Genomic DNA, 18,471 nt, shown 5'->3' with positions numbered 1-18,471 from the left:
TGGACTTGGGGGCAAGTATTGGAGAGATACAGAAGCCTGCCGGGGAAGCAGGTGAAGGCAGCGAGAGAGGAACTAGCACGGAAAGGACGGAAGCACGAGAGGCAGCCCCCAAATTTTTTGTGGGGGGGGTGGCACACGGGTAGATTGGCGGAGTCAGGGTTGAGACCTGAGCCAACTCCCTGTGCTTATCGTGGTGAGCATGTGCCTGCTCCTCGCACTCTCCCTCCAGTGCGCCTCCACAGCCCAGTATGTCCTGTGCCTGCTCCTCGCACTCTCCCTCCAGTGCGCCTCCACAGCCCAGTACGTCCTGTGCCTGCTCCTCGCACTCTCCCTCCAGTGAGTCTATTCAGCCTGGTACGCCCTGTGCCTGCTCCACGTACCAGGCTGTCAGTACCTCTCCTCAGTCTGGTGAGACCCGTTTCGGCGCCACGTAAGAAGCCTCCAGTGATGATCCATGGTCCGAAGCCTCCAGTGATGATCCATGGCACGAAGCCTCCAGTGATGATCCATGGCACGAAGCCTCCAGTGATGATCCATGGCCCGGAGCCTGTAGGGATGATCCATGGCACGAAGCCTCCAGTGATAATCCGTGGCCCGGAGACTGTAGGGATAATCCATGGCAAGAAGCCTGTAGGGATGATCCATGGCCCGGAGTCTGTAGAGATGATCCATGGCACAAAGCCTCCAGTGATAATTCATGGCCCGTAGCCTCCAGTGATGATCCATTGCACAAAGCCTCCAGTGGTGATCCATGGCGCGGAGCCTGCAGTGATGATCCATGGCATGGAGCCTGTAGCGACAGTCCCCAGTACGGAACCTCCTGAGACGGCCTGCAGCCCGGAACCTCCTGAGACGGCCTGCAGCCCGGAACCTCCTGAGACGGCCTGCAGCCCGGAACCTCCTGAGACGGCCTGCAGCCCGGAGTCTCCAGACGGCCTGCAGCCCGGAGTCTCCAGCAACAGCCTGCAGCCCGGAGTCTCCAGCGGCGGCCTGCAGCTCAGAGTCTCCAGCGGCAGTCGGCAGTTCAGAGCCTCCGGCGATGATCCATGGTCTGGTTCCTCCGGCGACACAGAAGCGGGGGGATCAGTGGGCGGAGTGGGGGCTACGCCCCGAACCAGAGCTGCCGCCAAGAATAGATGCCCACCCGGACCCTCCCCTATAGGTTCAGGTTGCGGCCGGGAGTCCGCACTATTAATTTTCAAGGAGGTATAGTCTGTCACGCCCTGACCTGAGAGAGACGGTTTATTTCTCTATTTTGTTAGGTCAGGGTGAGGGGTGGGCATTCTATGTCATTATATTTATATGTTTTGGCCAGGTATGGTTTCCAATCAGAGGCAGCTGTCTATCGTTGCCTCTGATTGGGAACCATACTTAGGCAGCCTTTTCCCACCTGTGTTTGTGGGTAGTTGTTTTGTGTTTTCTGTACCTGACAGAACTGTGCGCTTTCGTTTCCCTTTGTTATTTGTGTTCGAGTGTTTGTTTGATTTAAATAAATAATCATGAACACGTGCCATGCTGCATCTTGGTCACCTCTCTACGACGATCGTTACAAAGTCAAAACTGCAACTCAGCCAGTTAGGAACATTCCCTGTCTTCTTGGTAAGCAACTCCAGTGTAGATTTTGCCTTGGGTTTTAGGTTATTGTCCTGGTGAAATCTCCCAGTGTCTGGTAGAAAGCCGACTGAACCAAGTTTTCCTCTAGGATCTTTGCCCTGTGCTTAGCTCCATTCCGTTTCTTTTTTATCCTGAAAAACTCCCCAGTGCTTAACGATTACAAGCATAACCATAACATGATCCAGCCACCACTATACTTGAAAATATGGAGAGTGGTACTCAGTAATGTGTTGTATTGGATTGTCCCCAATCTACTCATTTTTACCTATCCACCAATAGTTGCCCTTCTTTGCGAGGCATTGAAAAACCTCCCTGGTCTTTGTGGTTGAATCTGTGTTTGAAATTCACTGCTCGACTGAGGGACCTTGCAGATCATTGTATTGCACACGGAGTCCATGCACCTTATTATGTGACTTGTTAAGAAAATGTGTGCTCCTGAACTTATTTAGGCTTGCCATAACAAAGGGGTTGAATACTTATTGACTCCAGATTATTATATATTTTTTATTCGTACAAATTTAGAAAAACACAATTCCACTTTAACATTATGGGATATTGTGTGTAGACCAGTGACCAAACATCTCAGGTTGCAACACAACAAAATGTGAATGGTCAAAGGGTGTGAATACATTCTGAAGTCACTGTATATAGTACTTAACTTTTTAGTGACAGGGGGCAGTATTCGAAAATTCGGATTAATGACGTGCCCAAAGTAAACGGCCTGTTACTCAGGCCCAGAAGCTAGGATATGCATATAGAATTGGATAGAAAACACTCTGAAGTTTCTAAAACTTAAATAATGTCTGTGAGTATAACAGAACTGATATGGCATGCAAAAACCTGAGGAAAATCCATCCAGGAAGTGGGATTTTTTTGATGTGAGGGGTTTCCCATTGAATGCCTATTGACTATGTAATTGGTTAGGGCCCAGATTGCAGTTCCTATGGCTTCCACTAGATGTCAACAGTCTTTAGACATGGTTTCAGGCTTGTTTTCCGAAAAACGACAAAGAAAAATACCTTTTGGTCAGGGGACTGGGGAAGCATGCAGTACTGGTTTGCACGCATGACTGTGTGCGCGCCCTTTGTTCTTTTTCCTTTCTATTGAATACACTATTGTCCGGTTTAAATATGATCGATTATTTAGATAATTGACACCCTGAGAATTAGTTATAAACATTGTTTGACATGTTTCGACAAACTTTACCGGTACTATTAGGATGATTTCGTCTGCATGTTTTGACCGCCTTTGAGCCAGTGGATTACTGAACAAAACGCGCCAACAGAACTGAGTTTCTGGGACAAAAAGAGGGACTTTATCGAACAAAACGACCATTTATTGTGTTCCTGGGACCCTTCTGATTGCAACCAGATGAAGATCTACAAAGGTAAGTGATACATTTTATTGCTATTTCTGACTTTCGTGACTCCTCTGCTCGGTTGGAAAATGTTTATATGCCTTTGTGTGCGGGGAGCTGTCCTCAGATAATCGCATGTTATGCTTTCGCCGTAAAGCCTTTTTGAAATCTGACAAAGCGGCTGGATTAACAAGAAGTTAATCTTTTAACCTGTCTGGGCTAGGGGGCAGTATTTTCACGGCCGGGTTAAAACGTACCCAATTTAAACAGGTCACTACTCTGGCCCAGAAACTAGAATATGCATATTATTAGTAGATTTGGATAGAAAACACTCTGAAGTTTCCAAAACTGTTTACTACTACTACTACTACTAACCTGTTGGGGCTAGGGGGCAGTATTTTCACGGCTGGATAAAAAAACGTACCCGATTTAATCTGGTTACTAATCCTACCCAGTAACTAGAATATGCATATACTTATTATATATGGATAGAAAACACCCTAAAGTTTCTAAAACTGTTTGAATGGTGTCTGTGAGTATAACAGAACTCATTTGGCAGGCAAAACCCTGAGACATTTTCTGACAGGAAGTGGATACCTGATGTGTTGTATTACCTTTAAACCTATGCCATTGAAAAACACAGGGGCTGAGGAATATTTTGGCACTTCCTATTGCTTCCACTAGATGTCACCAGCCTTTACAAAGTGTTTTGAGTCTTTTACTGTGAGATCTGACCGAACAAGAGCCATGGAACGGTGATGGCCGATTAGACTCTGGCGGGCGAGTTCATGTTGGGTACCCTCGTTCCAATACGTTATAAAAGAGAATGCATTCGTCCACCTTGAATATTATTCATGTTCTGGTTAAAAAAGGCCCTAATGATTTATGCTATACAACGTTTGACATGTTTGAACGAACGTAAATATATTTTTTCCCCTCGTTCATGAAGTGAAGTCCGGCGGGCTTAGATCATGTGCTAACAAGACGGAGATTTTTGGACATAAATGATGAGCTTTTTTGAACAAAACTACATTCGTTATGGACCTGTGATACCTGGAAGTGACATCTGATGAAGAGAATCAAAGGTAATGGATTATTTACATAGTATTTTCGATTTTAGATCTCCCCAACATGGCGGCTTGTCTGTATCGCAACGTGTATTTTTCTGGGCGCAGTGCTCAGATTATTGCAAAGTGTGATTTCCCAGTAAGGTTATTTTTAAATCTGGCAAGTTGATTGCGTTCAAGAGATGTAAATCTATAATTCTTTAAATGACAACATAATATTTTACCAATGTTTTCTAATTTTAATTATTTAATTTGTGGTGCTGACTTGACTGCCGGTTATGGGAGGGAAACGATTTCCTCAACATCAATGCCATAGTAAAACGCTGTTTTTGGATATAAATATGAACTTGATAGAACTAAAAATGCATGCATTGTCTAACATAATGTCCTAGGAGTGTCATCTGATGGAGATTGTAAAAGGTTAGTGCATCATTTTAGCTGGTTTTATGGTTTTGGTGACCCTGTCTTTGAATTGGCAAAACATTACACACAGCTATTGTCAATGTACTCTCCTAACATAATCTAACTTTATGCTTTCGCCGTAAAACCTTTTTGAAATCGGACAACGTGGTTAGATTAAGGAGATGTTTAACTTTCAAAGGGTGTAAGATAGTTGTATGTTTGAAAAATTTGAATTTTGACATTTATTTGGTTTCAAATTTGCCGCTCTTGAAATGCACCTGCTGTTGATGGAGTGCACCACGGGGGGACGCTAGCGTCCCACCTAGCCCATAGAGGTTAAGATATTAATGTGATTTTAGGAGCCATAAGAGAATCTATCTCCTATAAACTGTGCATAGTAAGTAGCCACACCCCGAGTGAGGTCAGAGAGCATGTCAGACTGATGGAACCGTCCCCTTCAGCCAGAGTGCATAAAAGGATTGGTATTGAGATTTAACATTAGACCAGAAAAGCGTGGAGCGGCGTAGCTACACGTTTGAAATGATTGGAACTTTGAACCTCAACATGAGGTGAAGAAAATCAACTCACCTCCCAGACTAGACCAGAACATTGCCAGGCTGCAGCTCTGCGTGTAAAGTGGTTCAAACTCTGACTATCAACACGAGGTGGAGAAAGGAGAAAATTCCCCTCTTGGACAATCACTGGTACGGCTGATCAGCTGTTCTAAGTCAAATATCTAGAAAAGTGAATCTAAGTGGGACCATCCTACTGCTCCTAAATCATCTTACTGTACTATTCTTCTCAAATCACCATATCCTACTACGCTCATCACCAATGGGAACCTTCGACACGGCTGGCTAGCTATCTTCCAGAGTGAACAAACATAGAAGACGGAAAAGGGGAGACCCCTTTCGGAGAATCAGAGCCATACAAGCTTGCTGCTGAAAGGCCAACGACCTTCCTAAGGAGGGCTGGTTCCGACAGAGATAAATAGTGAACAAAGGCATTCATACGTAATGTTAAATACATTGATTTCTTACTTCAAATGGGTGGCAGTTCGTGTGCAAAGCTTTTGATTACTGTGAGAATAGTTATAAAATGAATCAACAATAAGTGTTCCTTTCTCTCTCTCCCCCCCATTCATTTTCTGTGTAACAAGCCGTCATATATTGTCAGTCAGTTAGGGACCTTTTTCTCATGTATTAAAGTGTGTATGTTTATTCTGTGTTATTATTTAGTTAGCTAGTAATTAAATAATTAAACCAATTAATTTACTACTGATTCATGATTAAGGCTGGGGTTTTTGCAGATCTAAAAGGTTACAACTGCTCAGAATGATATGATAAGAGGTTATGATTAATATGTTGACTGTTAAATGGACGTGATAGGTAAAGACCTTTAGAGTTTAATTCGGGAGATGATAACTTTAACCTCTTACATCTAGACGTTCCGCTAGCGGAACACCTGCTCCAATATCCAATGATGGGCGTGGCGCGAAATACAAATTCCTCTAAAATCCGAAAACTTCAATTTTTCAAACATATGACTATTTCACAGCATTTTTAAGACAAGACTCTCGTTAATCTAACCACACTGTCCGATTTCAAAAAGGCTTCACAGCGAAAGCAAAACATTAGATTATGTCAGCAGAGTACCCAGCCAGAAATAATCAGACACCCATTTTTCAAGCTAGCATATAATGTCACAAAAACCCAGAAGACAGCTAAATGCAGCACTAACCTTTGATGATCTTCATCAGATGACACACCTAGGACATTATGTTATACAATACATGCATGTTTTGTTCAATCAAGTTCATATTTATATCAAAAAACAGCTTTTTACATTAGCATGTGACGTTCAGAACTAGCATACCCCCCCGCAAACTTCCGTGAAATTTACTAACAATTTACTAAATTACTCACGATAAACGTTCACAAAAAGCATAACAATTATTTTAAGAATTATAGATACAGAACTTCTCTATGCACTCGATATGTCCGATTTTAAAATAGCTTTTTGGTGAAAGCACATTTTGCAATATTCTAAGTACATAGCCCAGCCATCACGGGCTAGCTATTTAGACACCCGGCAAGTTTAGCCTTCACCAAAATCAGATTTACTATTACAAAAGTTTGATTACCTTTTGTTGTCTTCGTCAGAATGCACTCCCAGGACTACTACTTCAATAACAAATGTTGGTTTGGTCCAAAATAATCCATCGTTATATCCGAATAGCGGCGTTTTGTTCGTGCGTTCCAGAAACTATCCGAAATGGTAAATCAGGGTCGCGCGCATGGCGCATTTCGTGACAAAAAAATCATAAATATTCCATTACCGTACTTCGAAGCATGTCAACCGCTGTTTAAAATCAATTTTTATGCAATTTATCTCGTAAAAAAGCGATAATATTCCGACCGGGAATCTCCTTTTCGGTAAACAGAGGAAAAAACACAAAGACGGGGGCGGCCAGTGCACGCGCCTAAGCCCACAGTCCCTTGATCGGCCACTTGAGAAAGGCGATAATGTGTTTCAGCCTGGGGCTGGAATGACGACATTCAGGTTTTTCCCGGGCTCTGAGAGCCTATGGAAGACGTAGGAAGTGTCACGTTAGAGCAGAGATCCTTTGTAATGGATAGAGATGGCAAAGAAGTTCAAGAAATGGTCATACAGGGTACTTCCTGTACAGAATCTTCTCACGTTTTGGCCTGCCAAATGAGTTCTGTTATACTCACAGACACCATTCAAACAGTTTTAGAAACTTTGGAGTGTTTTCTATCCAAAGCTAATAATTATATGCATATTCTAGTTTCTGGGCAGGACTAATAATCAGATTAAATCGGGTACGTTTTTTATCCAGCCGTGAAAATACTGCCCCCTAGCCATAACAGGTTAAACAACCGCTACTCGTGGTGCCACAAATTCCTAATGAGTTCATTGTTACATGATTCATTTAATCGGGTAACAATTAAACATAGTTAGTTGATTCAATAAATAACAGTCATCAGATTAATGAAAGTAAAGTCACGACACTGGACTCTGCGATCTCCAGATTGTTCTGCTGCAGCTGCTGCAGAATGAAAAAGAAGAGGAGAAGCCAGTGAAAAGCATCAGATCGACCACGGTGGGTAAAATAGTTAGACTTTTACAACTTTTTAGAATTTGTTATAATATTTTATATTAGCATGAAAGATATTAGGCCTACAATTCATACATATCAGACAACATCAATCTGGGGTAGAGACCAGACCTGAGTCACATATTCATAACAACAGTGTCCCTTCATATACATAGACCCAATCACATAGGTTACCTGAAAACAATTTATGTTAGCTTTTAAACAATTTAAAATTGGTGTTGTAAATAATCATCTCTTAATAACAATACATGAACAAAAATATGTGGACACCTGCTTGAACATCTCATTCCAAACTCATGGGCATTCATATGGAGTTGGTCCCCCCTTTGCTGCTATAACAGCCTCCACTCTTCTGGAAAGGCTTTCCACTAGATGTTGGAACATTGCTGGGGGGACTTGCTCCCATTCAGCCAAAAGAGCATTAGTGAGGTCAGGCAGTGATGTTGGGTGATTAGGCCTGGCTCACAGTCGGCGTTCCAATTCATCCCAAAGGTGTTCGATGGGCTTAAGGTCTGGGCTCTGTGAAGGCCAGTCAAGTTCTTCCACACCGATCTCGACAAGCCATTTCTATATGGACCTCGCTTTGTGCAAGGGGGCATTGTCATGCTGAAACAGGAAAGCGCCTTCCCCAAACTGTTGCCACGAAGTTGGAAGCACATAATCATCTAGAATGTCAATGTATGCTGTAGATTTCCCTTCACTGGAACTAAGGGGCCTAGCCCGAACCATGAAAAACAGCCCCAGACCATTAATCCTCCTTCACCAAACTTTACAGTTGGCACTATGCATTGGGGCAGGTGGAGTTCTCCTGGCATCCGTCAAACCCATATTCATCCATTGGACAACGAGACGTGATTCATCACTCCAGAGAACGTGTTTCCATTGCTCCAATGGTGGCGAGCTTTACACCACTACAACTGACGCTTGGCATTGCGCATGGTGATCTTTGTCTTGTGTGTGGCTGCTCGGCCAAGGAAACCCATTTCATGAAGCTTCCGACAAACAGCTATTGTGCTGACGTTGCTTCCAAAGGCAGTTTGGAACTCGGTAGTGAGTATCGAAACTGAGGACAGACAATTTTTACACGCTACAAGCGTTCTGTGAGCGTGTTTGGCCTACCACTTCACAGCTGAGCTGTTGTTGCTCCTAGACATTTCCACTTCACAATAACAGCACTTACCATTGACCGGGGCAGCTCTAGCAGGATAGAAGTTTAACGAACTGACTTGTTAGAAAGGTGGCTCCTATGATGGGGCCACATTGTCATTGCGCTCTTCAGTTAGGCCATTCTACTGCCAATGTTTGTCTATGGAGATTGAATGGCCGTGGGCTCGATTTTATACACCTGTCAGCAATGGGTGTGGTTGAAGGACCCGAATCCACTAATTTGAAGGGCTGTCCACATACTTTTGTATATATTGTGTATAGTACTGGCAAAGAATGTCAGGTTCCAAGACATTCCCTGGCCCGAGCCGCCCGACTTTTTCAAAAAAACACTTATCCAACACTAATCTACTAGTGCACAAACAGATTAATAAAGAGAAGGAAAAAAACATTTGGTTGTTATTTGTCATGAATTAATTTGTAATGCTATTGAATATGAAATATGTCATCATATCTTATAAATGTAATAATTGGAACACAAAATAATACAATTCCTAAGTGTGTTTTTTTGTGTCTTAGGGAAAAATTTGCACACACAGTGGGTGACGCACAGAGATGGAGAAAAACATTTCTAAAACAGCTTTAAACTTTAGATACTGGACTGAGTAAATAAGGCAAAGGCATAGGCTACAGAATACAAATATTTCTTCTTTTTTTTTACCTTAATTACTTCTTTAGGCTAATCAGGGTTGGACTCAATTTGAATTGAAGGCAGTCAACTCAGGAAGTAGACTAAAATTGCAATCCAATAATAAAAAAAGGGCATTTATTTTCGATGACTTCTCAATAAACTGAAAGGTAGAAGTTATTTATTTCAAAAGATTTTACATTTCAGAATTTTCAATTCAAATCACTTCCTGATTTGACTGCTTTCAATATGAATTGAGCCCAACTCTGAGGCTAATGCAAAAAATGGATGAAAGGGAGCAGAAAAAGGAGATGTAGGCTAGTATTGGCCTACACTCTTCATTGCAGTTCTATATAGAACCTTTTGTTCTTTGGTCAGAATAGAATGTAAGAACCCTTGTTAGAAAAAGGTCCCAACCTCTGGAGATAGAACCTTTAAAACCTAAAAACCTAAAATATTCAAAAAAATTCAAACACCAACTGCCATTTATCCAGCACGACGGCTGAAGAAGACCATGGTTGAAAAAAACAATAAAGCAGTTGTTTTAGGCAAGCAAAGTTGATTGTTGTGTTCAAATATGTGACCTGTTTCAGGAAACTAGGCGTATGTCGGAAGTCACTACTTCACAGGAGAGCCATTTAAACGTTTTTCATATTTTTTTTATTCAAAATGTTTTTTTTGGCAGAAATGCCTTCAGGAACATGTGAACTTTCATCTGCCTTAATAACAAACTTGTATGCCATCTGTAAATATGAATACAGTTGTTAAATTACGTGCCTTGTTGGAAAAAGTCAGCAACCTTCCCACTAGCCATGATTGGCTGAGACAATGAGTGGGCTGGACATGCCGAGAGAGGAGTTCGGATTGGTCTGCCATATAGAAGGCTACTGTCTATTTGAGTGGGTCAGTCTGTGTTGGTAATCCTGTTGAATGTGGCTTTAAAAAAAACGTATCATGTGGTGGAGCTGCATAAGAGTTGCTCACCACTTTTTGGAGGATGGAGTTTTGAAATCAGTGGAATTAGAGTATGATAGCTAAAGAGATGGAGAAAACACCTGTCTCCGGATTATATATTCAAACTAAGGTCAACCGTGGCATGACATCCGTGACAGGAAGACACATCCACCATGCATGATGATGTATACAGGTAGGATAGTCTAGTGTTAGATAGCTACATTTTCAGATATTAATCATTTATAATTTTGACAGAAAGTGGTTTCATTTCAAGCTAAAGTGTACTGTTACCTAGCTAGCTAATGTTAGCTGGCTGGTTCCCTAACAAACGTTAAGTGTATAACTTTATTATTTGTTGTTTAACTAGCTAAAGTTAGCTGGCTGGCTCGTTAGCTAACGTTTGGTTGGCTAGTTGGAGCCTAATGTTAGCTAGCTAACATTGGACCTGGTTTGGATAGACCAAAAGTGGGTCGTGATGACGTGGCAGGTGGCAGCGGGGTAGGCACAGCTTGTCCCATAAATGAATCACAAAAATTGAGGATTAGCTGATAACTACGAAACAAACATTCTGGATAATATAGAGAATCTGGAACTATTTATAGATCGCATTTTGATATGCTCGAAAAAGAAACAGATACATCACAGCGAACAAGAGAATACCTTTCCTCAAGTTCAGCGAGCGAAACGGGAGGGAAGCCGCCGTCTAAAATTCAAAATTTAACATTGGAGGGGGGCGTTTTTATAACTATGCCTCCAGAAGATAGCATTGCTACAAGCATGAGCGAGCAGTTAAAAAAAAACGGGATATATTACCTGGGCTACTGGGGGAGGTTGAGGCCTTAAAAACAGGATTGGATTACAGTAATAAAATGATGGAAGAAATACGAGCGTAAAATAAGATATTGAAAACTACCGTGGACTCCCTAAAAGACACTACAGTGAGGCTACGGTATGATAATAAAACAATGAAAGCCAAATTATGTGCAAAAGTATGAAAAATAATATAATTATAATGGGAATAAAGGAGGATGAAAACGAAAACGATCAGTCAACGGAGGAAAAATTCATGGTGTTCATGAAACGTAATCTCAAGATGATGGAAGAGAGAATACAATAGATGGTTTGTGTCAAAAAGTGATTGATGACCTATTTGATGTGTCACGTGGTTATGCCCATTTATGTACATCCGGTCCTGATGTTCTCACGCTATCGAGTGACTGTTTATGTAACCTGATAGTGCATCTGTTTAGGGTAAAGCATGTGTTTGCAGTAAAGCTGTCCTGGTGATTGATGTGTAGTGACCTTGTTGAACTGTAGAATGTGTTTGAACATTTGAAAGAGTAGGGTAATGTTGTAGTGAGCTTATGTCTCTGCTGTTTAGTGATCTTGTATATGAAACAGTAATTTCTGGAGTGGTAGGTATTGGTCAGTATAAGTAAAGAGCTGTGAACACTACGAGCGACAAGAAAACTGTAGAGATAAACCACAGACGACTCTAAAGAGGAAATAAACAAAACATGTCTCCTAGACCAATTATCTTTGTATTGTGTCCTTCGTGTCATGAACACAATGACAAAACCATCGAAGCCTTTTTGTTTTAATGGTGTGGTGGATATCAGTGGTGAACATATGGGTTACATTTTCCAACCGGACGATTCAATGGTTAAGATTTTCATAAACCTCAACACTTTCAACCAAAAACAGGGAGTTTTTCTTCGGCTTTGCAGATGAGAGAATGGCTTAAAACCTGTTAGGGCTAGGGGGCAGTATTGACACGGCTGGATAAAAAACGTACCTGATTTAATCTGGTTACTACTCCTGCCCAGTAACAACAATATGCATATAATTATTGGCTTTGGATAGAAAACACCCTAAAGTTTCTAAAACGGTTTGAATGGTGTCTGTGAGTATAACAGAACTCATATGGCAGTCAAAACCCTGAGACAAATCCTGACAGGAAACTGAAATCTGATGTGTGGATATCACTTCAAACATTTGCCATTGAAACACACAGTGGCTTGCGATTCATTTAGCACTTCCTAAAGCTTCCACTAGTTGTCCCCAGTCTTTACAAAGTGTTTTGAGCCTCCCACCATCAAAATTGACTGAAAGAGAGGATGTTTACCTTGGTCACAGGAAATGGGCCATTACCATTGTGAGGTCGGCGCCCATGGGTACTCTCCCTTTTCGAAACGTTTTGAAAGACAATGCAACCATCCCAATGGAATATTATTGAAGCCCTGGTTGAAAAAGCCCCTAAAGATTTATGTTATACAACGTTTGACATGTTTGAACGAACTTAAATATATTTTTTTGCTCATTCCTGACGACAAGTCAGACGCAGACAGTACATTTTCACTAGCCTTCGGAGCGAGCTAACGCTATTGGGACATAAATGATTAACTTTTTGGAACAAAACTACATTTGTTATGGACCTGGGATTCCTAGAAGTGCCTTCTGATAAAGATAATCAAAGGTAAGGGATTATTTACAATAGTATTTTTGATGGTTGATCGTTCCAAGATGGCTCAAAACATGTATAGCCTAGACTTTTTTTCTGGGCATACCACGTCGTTTATTGCAAAGTGTGATTTCCCAGTAAAGTTATTTTTAAATCTGGCAAAGAGATGGCATTCAAGACATGATAATCTATAAGTCTTTGAATGACAATATTACATTTGAACAATGTTTTCGAATAGTAATTTTGTAAATTGTAGCGCTAATAAACTGGAAGCATTTGAGGCAAAAGATTTTCTGAACGTCATGCGCCGATGTAAAATGCTGTTTTTATATATAAATATGAACTTTATCGAACAAAAAATGCATGTGTTGTGTAACATGATGTCCTAGGAGTGTCATCTGATGAAGGTTGTCAAAGGTTAGTGCTGCATTTAGCTGTGTTTTGGGTATTTGTGATGCATGCTAGTTGCTTTGAAAATGGCTGTGTGATTATTTCTGGCTGGGTACTCTGCTGACATAATCTAATGTTTTGCTTTTGCTGTAAAGCCTTTTTGAAATCGGACAACGTGGTTCGATTCAAGAGAGCTGTATCTATAAAACGGTGTAAAATAGTCATATGTTTGAGAAATTGAAGTTATAGCATTTATGAGGTTTTGCATTTAGCGTGACGCGATTCCACTGGCTGTTGATTAGGGTGGGACGCAAGCGTCCCACTGGCCCAGAGAGGTTAAGATACGACTTGCTCTATGTCAGATCGAACAGGCCCTGAGAGGAAAATCCCTGCCTGGGTACGCATTGGAAGAGGAAGTCTGTGGGTGAGATGATTTGAAAGCCATAAGAATCTCTTCAGTGGCATATAGTCCAGACTCCAAAGTGACAATTTTAGGTTGTGCCGAATTCAATAGTTTAAATTCCACCAAATCAGTTAGTTCGTATGTATTTTCAAAAGCCTGCACAGAGGTCAACTATTTTGTGCCTGTCTTTAGCTTTAGGTGGGGAGATTACTTTGAAGTCCTTGAAATGATGAAACATGTAGAAACTCTTTTCCAACATCGTGAACATTTGCGTCGATGGGCGCTTCTGTCTTCAAGACAGAACATGGGCCTAAAGGTAAGAAGGTTGATCTATCATGGAAAAGAAAACATACGAGACCTGGAAGGCACTAGAGATCAAGGGGGGAAGAGACAGTGTCTGAACCGGTCACATCTTGACGATGGGGATTTAGAGACGGATGGTAGCGTTGGTTTACAATAGATAATTCACAAGCCCTTCTTCTCTAAGAAAGGAATTACTTATAAAACATGTAGGATTGTTCAAAAATAACATGTAATATGTATGCATTTAGGTACTAAGGACAAAAAAAAATAATTATTGAATGAAATATCAAGCTGTCTCTCTCTCCGTGTGTGTGTGTGTGTGTGTGTGTGTGTGTGTGTGTGTGTGTGTGTGTGTGTGTGTGTGTGTGTGTGTGTGTGTGTGTGTGTGTGTGTGTGTGTTGACAAGGATCTGTAGCATCCGGGGGAGCTAATGACCTCTGTCACCCCCCAACATGTGGTTGTGTGTGGGAGATCGTTCGGTTACAAGCAGAGAAACATGCTGATAACATTATTTTCTAGGAAAGGAACTAAAGAATAATTATACATGTAAACATTTAAAGGATATAAATGGCATTTATGTATTAACATTTTAGAAGAAAATAAAAGGGTTTTAAAAGTGTATTTATCTTCAATGAATGACCGCTCTTCCTATGGCCCTATGTCTCTCTGTGTATGTGTGTGTGTGTGTGTGTGTGTGTGTGTGTGTGTGTGTGTGTGTGTGTGTGTGTGTGTGTGTGTGTGTGTGTGTGTGTGTGTGTGTGTGTGTGTGTGTGTGTGGAAGGTCTTTGAAACAACTGTCTGAAAACAGTAGGGTGCTGTGGCGTCCAAGGACCTCATGACCTCTGAACCTCCAAAAGACTTCTCAGCATAAACAACTGGAGGGTGAGCAAAAAAGAAATAATAAATAAAAATAATAATAATAAATGTCAGAATGTGTTCTCAGGATGTGTCACGGTGTGGTTGTTGCAATCAATCAGGCCATTCTCTGAAACAAAGAGTATACCTGTCCCCTACTTCCCCTATAAGCAGAGAGTTCTTACATTTTCTCTTTTAGGACACAGTAGTTTCGCAGTTCTGAAGACCGAACAGCTAAAAGATAATCAGGGAATCTTTTATCCCCCCCCATGGAGAATTTTGATGGTGAGTTGAAAATTACAATATAATGAATGCTTTTTATATCTAAATATGCTTGTTTATAAATATGAATATATTTTATATTATAAAATGTTATATTATATATATATATATATATATATATATATATATATAGTTATATAATACCGTCTTAAAATTCATTTTATAATATTAAATATATTCATATTTATAAACAAAGATATTTTTTCAATTTTTCAAACATATGACTATTTTACACCATTTTAAAGATAAGACTCTCGTTAATCTAACCATACTGTCCGATTTCAAAAAGGCTTTACAACGAAAGCAAAACATTAGATTATGTCAGCAGAGTACCCAGCCAGAAATAATCAGACACCCATTTTTCAAGCTAGCATATAATGTCACATAAACCCAAACCACAGCTAAATGTAGCACTAACCTTTGATGATCTTCATCAGATGACAACCCTAGGACATTATGTTATACAATACATGCATGTTTTGTTCAATCAAGTTCATATTTATATCAAAAACCAGCTTTTTACATTAGCATGTGACTAGCATGTGACTAGCATTCCCACCGAACACTGCCGGTGAATTTACTAAATTACTCACGATAAACGTTCATAAAAAGCATAACAATTATTTTAAGAATTATAGATACAGAACTCCTCTATGCACTCGATATGTCCGATTTTAAAATAGCTTTTGGTGAAAGCACATTTTGCAATATTCTCATTAGCCCTCACAGGGCTAGCTATTTAGACACCCAGCAAGTTTAGCACTCATCAAAGTCAGATTTACTATAAGAAAAATGTTATTACCTTTGCTGTCTTCGTCAGAATGCACTCCCAGGACTTCTACTTCAATAACAAATGTTGGTTTGGTTCAAAATAATCCATAGTTATATGCAAACAGCGGTGTTTTGTTCGTGCGTTCAAGACACTATCCGAAAGGGTAAATAAGGGTGACGAGCATGGCGCAATTCGTGACAAAAAAAATCTAAATATTCCATTACCGTACTTCGAAGCATGTCAACCGCTGTTTAAAATCAATTTTTATGCCATTTTTGTCATAAAAAAGCGATAATATTCCGACCGGGAATCTGCGTTTAGGTAAACAGACGAAAGAAAATAAAGCATTCGTTCGACTCGGGCACGCACCTAAGCCCATAGTACTCTGATCGGCCACTTGCCAAAAGCGATAATGTGTTTCAGCCAGAGCCTGCCTCGATATCGTTGAGCTTTTTCCCGGGCTCTGAGAGCCTATGGGAGCCGTAGGAAGTGTCACGTTATTGCAAAGATCCTCAGTCTTCAATAAAAAGAGCCAAGATGAAACACAATTTGTCAGACAGGCCACTTCCTGCATGGAATCTTCTCAGGTTTTGGCCTGCCATATGAGTTCTGTTATACTCACAGACACCATTCAAACAGTTTTAGAAACTTTAGGGTGTTTTCTATCCAAAGCCAATAATTATATGCATATTCTAGTTACTGGGCAGGAGTAGTAACCAGATTAAATCGGGTACGTTTTTTATCCGGCTGTGTCAATACTGCCCCCTAGCCCTAACAGGTTAAGCTTGAAAGGGCTGCTAACTGTGACAGCATGGAATTCAAAGGAGGCGATAGACAGATGGATCAGGGGAGAAAGAGAGAATGTCCACTTGGGAGAGATGAGGATTCCAGTGCCCCCACCCCGCTGGCCAGATGCTCTCGGGGTATGCGAGAACACCTGGGCAGACGAGGAGAGAGCAGTAGGAGTAGCAGTGTTATCTGTGGTAATCCATGTTTCCGTCAGCGCCAAGAAGTCGAGGGACTGGAGGGTAGCATAGGCTGAGATGAACTCTGCCTTGTTGGCCGCAGACCGGCAGTTCCAGAGGCTGCCGGAGACCTGGAACTCTACGTGGGTCATGCGCGCTGGGACCACCAGGTTAGAGTGGCAGCGGCCACGCGGTGTGAAGCGTTTGTATGGCCTGTGCAGAGGGGAGAGAACAGGGATAGACAGACACATAGTTGACAAGCTACAGAAGAGGCTACGCTAATGCAAAGGAGATTGGAATGACAAGTGGACTACATGTCTCGAATGTTCAGAAAGTTAAGCTTACGTTGCAAAAATCTTATTGACTGAAAAGACTAAAATGATACAGTACTGCTGGCTGGTGAAGTAGGCTAGCTAGCAGTGGCTGCGTTGTTGAGTTTGTTTGAAAGTGTAGCTGGCTAGGTAACCTCGATAGTTTCAGTACTACACCATTATCATGATGCAAAGGCAACTATGTAGCTAGCTAACATAACACTAATCAAGACGTTCCTTTGTAATGTATTTAGTTTCTACAATGCTGCTCGTCGGTAATAGTTGGCTAGGTTTGGAAGATGGCGTCGCGGGGGACGAAAATAGCTGGCTAGCTAACCTCGATAATTACTCTAAACTACACAATTATCAAACTATGACAAAGACAACTATGTAGCTAGCTAACACTATACTAGTCAAATCGTTCCGTTGTAATGTATTAGTTTCTACAGTGCTTCTAGTCGGTAAAGGTTGGCTAGCTAGCAGTGGGTTTGATGATGACTAGGTGTGTTGACTAAGTCTGGAGTCTGGAGAACGGCATCGCGGCGGACAAAAATAGCTGGCTAGCTAACCTCGATAATTACTCTAAACTACACAATTATCTTAGATACAAAGACAGCAAAGACAACTATGTAGCTAGCTAACACCACATTAATCAAATCGTTCCGTTGTAATGTATTAGTTTCTACAGTGCTGTTAGTCAGTAGAAGTTGGCTAGCTAGCAGTGTTGACTGAGTTTGGAGAACGCGTCATGGAGGACGAAAATAGCTGGCTAGCTAACCTCGATAATTACTCTAAATTACACAATTATCTTTGATACAAAGACAGCTATGTAGCTAGCTAAAAAAAATGCTCAGATCAAACAAATCAAACCGTTGTAATGTAATGAAACGTAATATTACCTGCGGAGCGAAGTGCAGCACGACTACTCGCTCTACATTGGCTACACACCTCCAAGCAGCCCCAGCCATTCGGTGAATAATCCTGCGCCTACAACATATCCTGCACGGCTCCACAAAACTGTAGTTCAAATACACAGAACTGTGTCACCTCTGCCCGAGAAGGCCGACTGGTCTGAAAACGATTGGATTCAAGAGCATGCTCTCTATGGATACGGTATGACCAGTTTTTATTACAGTTATCATTTTTTGGAAAGAATATGTTAAAACAATTTCAAATAATGGTTTTATTTCAGACTCCGACGATACCTATATGAATCATGCAGAGTCTATACATCAAGAGGACATAGGGATAGGAAACACATTGAGGATTCCTCAGAAAAACAGCCATCAACAACTAAAGGTCATTTATCTAAAAACCAAGGCCTAACAGTGAGAAACAGAAACAAGGACTTAGGTGATGTGTTATTATATTTTAAATGTACTGTTAAAAAAGAAGAAGCTGTTT

The sequence above is a fragment of the Salmo salar genome, chromosome ssa18 (assembly GCF_905237065.1).
Source record: "Salmo salar chromosome ssa18, Ssal_v3.1, whole genome shotgun sequence".
NCBI classification, from domain to species: domain Eukaryota; kingdom Metazoa; phylum Chordata; class Actinopteri; order Salmoniformes; family Salmonidae; genus Salmo; species Salmo salar.
Note: the sequence above shows the minus strand (reverse complement) of the source record.